This window comes from Schistocerca piceifrons, unplaced genomic scaffold, assembly GCF_021461385.2.
Source record: "Schistocerca piceifrons isolate TAMUIC-IGC-003096 unplaced genomic scaffold, iqSchPice1.1 HiC_scaffold_1077, whole genome shotgun sequence".
NCBI lineage: Eukaryota > Metazoa > Arthropoda > Insecta > Orthoptera > Acrididae > Schistocerca > Schistocerca piceifrons.
This window is the reverse complement of record NW_025726882.1, coordinates 25,001-30,000: the sequence shown is the minus strand read 5'-3', so window position 1 is coordinate 30,000 and position 5,000 is coordinate 25,001. Positions and strand designations below refer to the sequence as shown.

General features: G+C 53.6%; 1 non-coding gene across 1 annotated transcript in view; it reads right to left on the bottom strand.

The window, feature by feature from the left end:
* The window catches only part of LOC124727061, a 1,913-nt gene extending 1,175 nt beyond the window's left edge, over positions 1-738 (bottom strand). Inside the window, exon 1 of the ribosomal RNA XR_007006904.1 lies at positions 1-738. This exon is cut by the window's left edge and continues 1,175 nt beyond it. This is a non-coding gene — a ribosomal RNA (small subunit ribosomal RNA).
* Between the last annotated feature and the right edge of the window lie 4,262 nt (positions 739-5,000).

Sequence of the window (5,000 nt, the reverse complement as noted above, 5' to 3'; positions counted from 1 at the left end):
GGCTCGCCCCACCGGCAGGACGTCCCACGATACATGCCAGTTAAACACCGACGGGCGGTGAACCAACAGCGTGGGACACAAATCCAACTACGAGCTTTTTAACCGCAACAACTTTAATATACGCTATTGGAGCTGGAATTACCGCGGCTGCTGGCACCAGACTTGCCCTCCAATAGATACTCGTTAAAGGATTTAAAGTGTACTCATTCCGATTACGGGGCCTCGGATGAGTCCCGTATCGTTATTTTTCGTCACTACCTCCCCGTGCCGGGAGTGGGTAATTTGCGCGCCTGCTGCCTTCCTTGGATGTGGTAGCCGTTTCTCAGGCTCCCTCTCCGGAATCGAACCCTGATTCCCCGTTACCCCGTTACAACCATGGTAGGCGCAGAACCTACCATCGACAGTTGATAAGGCAGACATTTGAAAGATGCGTCGCCGGTACGAGGACCGTGCGATCAGCCCAAAGTTATTCAGAGTCACCAAGGCAAACGGACCGGACGAGCCGACCGATTGGTTTTGATCTAATAAAAGCGTCCCTTCCCATCTCTGGTCGGGACTCTGTTTGCATGTATTAGCTCTAGAATTACCACAGTTATCCAAGTAACGTGGGTACGATCTAAGGAACCATAACTGATTTAATGAGCCATTCGCGGTTTCACCTTAATGCGGCTTGTACTGAGACATGCATGGCTTAATCTTTGAGACAAGCATATGACTACTGGCAGGATCAACCAGGGAGCTGCGTCAACTAGAGCTGAGCAGCCGGCCGCCCGGGAGTGTGTCCCGGGGGCCCGCGCGAACACGCAAGCGTCCGCTCAATCATTCTGCAAACAGGAGGAGGCTGAGCTCCCCTGCACAATACACCTCGAAACCCTCTCAGGTCCCGGCGGCGCGCAGCGCCGTCCCAAGTACTTGGTCGGGTTCGAGAGAGGCGCAATCGCCCGGAGTTAGGCGAGTAGACGCTTTCGGTGCGACCACCCGTGCTCCCAACTGAGCTTGCCGCTGCCGACAGAGGCCCGGGAGCGTGCTGTCGTGGCATTGCCGGCGGGAGACAACACGCGCCACCTACGGTGACCGGCAGCTCCAACGCCAGCGCCACAGAAGGACAAAAGCCCCACTTGGGTGCCGAAGCGAACTCTCCCAGCACAGCGCACACGCCAACACATCCGCACAGCTGCGATACAAACCACCAGCGAGAACCGCTGGGGCGACCGAGCAGCAGACGGCGTCGCGGCGCCGAGCGCCGGGCGGCGGCGCATCCTCAACGCACACAGTCCTCAATCGGACCAGCACACTGCAGATGTCCACCGCGCTTCGCACCGGGCCCGCGAGGACCTACTTTGGCCGCACGGCGCCGCGCGCAGGGTGCGCCGGCGCGCAGCTGCGACGCCTGCCGCGTCCGTCGGCCGGCGCGCCTGCCACTGGCCGCCCCCACCAGCCGGCTGTAGCGCGTGCGCCCACGCACCGCGCGGCCAGCACGCCGGGAGGCGCCCCCTCACCGGCCGGGGACGGTCCCACCCAGCCACCGCCGCGTATCGCTTCACACCCAGATGCCGTTCAGTTTCGTCGGCATGGTGGGTATCGCTGGAACAACCGGTTAGTACCTCAACCTATCGTCGCCATCACCGATTCACCCCTAGCGAGAACAACCGCACCACAACGGGTTACCATTTCTTCATTTGCGTAACTTCACCAGAAAACGTAGGCGTCCATCGCCATTTGCAACTTCAACCATTATTGCATGCCTGTGTCAGGTGTCACGCCACACTACGTCTGCCCACATACACGCAACAAAATGTGCACGCCTAGACAATACGTGGAAGGTGGCCCCCGTACGTATGCGATGTCCATTGCTCGAACGACTGTCAACCGGCTTCTGTAGCATGTCGCAGATATGGAACGCGCTGCACCATGCCATCACGGTGTGTGAGGAGAGACGACTAGGTCCGAATACATCAACAGACAGCTCATGCTGATCGCCATCCACGGCGTCCGTTCCTCCCACACGTCTCTATGGCGTACCACACTGCAATCCAGCTCTCATAGGGAGACGACACGTAGCTGCGTGCACAATATTTGCACTGTATGGTCCGCCGTTTTTGGGCGCAGTCGTTGTACGGTCACACATGTGCCACGATGTATCATTCAGTACATAAGGACGAATGTGCAGTACAGATTGTGGTTCACGCGTACGACATCAGCGGACAGTTGACACAGGCCGCACCACAACGTAGCCTGCGTACGTCGCATGCGAAGGGCATTGAACATGCAAACTTGTCACCAACCACCTTGCGAAGGCAGGGGGCAAGGTGGGGACGTGGGGAGAGGTGGGGGGGGGGGGGGGCGGCATGTACGCCCTGCTGCCATCCACATTACAGTGTACAGCAGGAGCATGTGGAAAGTCAGCAAGACTTGCAAGGTGTTTAACATGAAGCGATACACAGGGGAGCGGGCAGTGCGAGTAGCGAACTATATTGCGAGGGTTGCGGGTGGGCAACACTACACTAATTGAACGAGTCGTATAACAATTACAGAGCAGGTTTAGGCGACAACGTGGGTTACGATAGGCGACAACGTGGGTTACGTTAGGGGACAACGTGGGTTACGTTAGGGGACAACGTGGGTTACGTTAGGGGACAACGTGGGTTACGTTAGGGGACAACGTGGGTTACGTTAGGGGACAACGTGGGTTACGTTAGGGGACAACGTGGGTTACGTTAGGGGACAACGTGGGTTAGGTTAAGGCACAACATGGGTTAGGTTAAGGCACAACATGGGTTAGGTTAAGGCACAACATGGGTTAGGTTAAGGCACAACATGGGTTAGGTTAAGGCACAACATGGGTTAGGTTACGGCACAACATGGGTTAGGTTAAGGCACAACATGGGTTAGGTTAGGGGACAACATGGGTTAGGTTAGGGGACAACATGGGTTAGGTTAAGGCACAACATGGGTTAGGTTAAGGCACAACATGGGTTAGGTTAGGGGACAACATGGGTTAGGTTAGGGCACAACATGGGTTAGGTTAGGGGACAACATGGGTTAGGTTAGGGGACAACATGGGTTAGGTTAGGGGACAACATGGGTTAGGTTAGGGGACAACATGGGTTAGGTTAGGGGACAACATGGGTTAGGTTAGGGGACAACATGGGTTAGGTTAGGGGACAACATGGGTTAGGTTAAGGCACAACATGGGTTAGGTTAGGGGACAACATGGGTTAGGTTAGGGGACAACATGGGTTAGGTTAGGGGACAACATGGGTTAGGTTAGGGGACAACATGGGTTAGGTTAAGGCACAACATGGGTTAGGTTAGGGCACAACATGGGTTAGGTTAGGGCACAACATGGGTTAGGTTAGGGCACAACATGGGTTAGGTTAGGGGACAACATGGGTTAGGTTAGGGGACAACATGGGTTAGGTTAGGGGACAACATGGGTTAGGTTAGGGGACAACATGGGTTAGGTTAGGGGACAACATGGGTTAGGTTAGGGGACAACATGGGTTAGGTTAGGGGACAACATGGGTTAGGTTAGGGGACAACATGGGTTAGGTTAGGGGACAACATGGGTTAGGTTAGGGGACAACATGGGTTAGGTTAAGGCACAACATGGGTTAGGTTAAGGCACAACATGGGTTAGGTTAGGGGACAACATGGGTTAGGTTAGGGGACAACATGGGTTAGGTTAGGGGACAACATGGGTTAGGTTAAGGCACAACATGGGTTAGGTTAGGGGACAACATGGGTTAGGTTAAGGCACAACATGGGTTAGGTTAGGGGACAACATGGGTTAGGTTAGGGGACAACATGGGTTAGGTTAAGGCACAACATGGGTTAGGTTAAGGCACAACATGGGTTAGGTTAAGGCACAACATGGGTTAGGTTAGGGGACAACATGGGTTAGGTTAGGGGACAACTTGGGTTAGGTTAGGGGGACAACATGGGTTAGGTTAAGGCACAACATGGGTTAGGTTAAGGCACAACATGGGTTAGGTTAGGGGACAACATGGGTTAGGTTAGGGGACAACATGGGTTAGGTTAGGGGACAACATGGGTTAGGTTAAGGCACAACATGGGTTAGGTTAGGGGACAACATGGGTTAGGTTAAGGCACAACATGGGTTAGGTTAGGGGACAACATGGGTTAGGTTAGGGGACAACATGGGTTAGGTTAAGGCACAACATGGGTTAGGTTAAGGCACAACATGGGTTAGGTTAAGGGACAACATGGGTTAGGTTAGGGGACAACTTGGGTTAGGTTAGGGGACAACATGGGTTAGGTTAAGGCACAACATGGGTTAGGTTAAGGCACAACATGGGTTAGGTTAAGGTACAACATGGGTTAGGTTAAGGTACAACATGGGTTAGGTTAGGTTACACGTTGTTGTAAGGAAAGGTGTGGGGGGGGGGGGGGGGGGGGGGCGGGGCGGCAGGTTCGTTGATAGTGATTATAGTAAGTGAATGCTTGTGACATGATGAGATTTGTCACGTCAGGATGCACCTTTGGCTTATTAGAGGCGGCGCTCCAATTCTATGCTTGTGTCAGACCTGTGTCTTTGACTCATGTCATTGTTTGTGCGCTGTGACAGGAGGTACTATTGTGATGTTGGGTGCACCGTTGTATAGGACATGTGTGGGTGTTGGTGCCTTATCTGCGCAATGGTGGATGTCGAAAGGGTGGGATATTCTATTTTCCGCATGGACCTCCTGGTCTGGTTGTGATAGTGTGGATTGTGTAATGTGGCGGAGAGGATGCACTGGATGTTGTTCCATGCTGGTGCTTACATATTGTATGTGCGCCTGTTAGAAGCAGAGAGTGGTGCGTGATCAGAGTGTCTGGCTGACGTGTGGTTCCCATTGTGGGCAGACTCTTTCAGCATGTATACGGACAGTTGTATATATTTTCTGTAGTTTGATGGCTCTGCATTGATTACTAATCAGCGCCGTGTGTACGGGTAATCTGGTTCCAGTCCACAATGTTCTATCTGTGTACATTAGTGA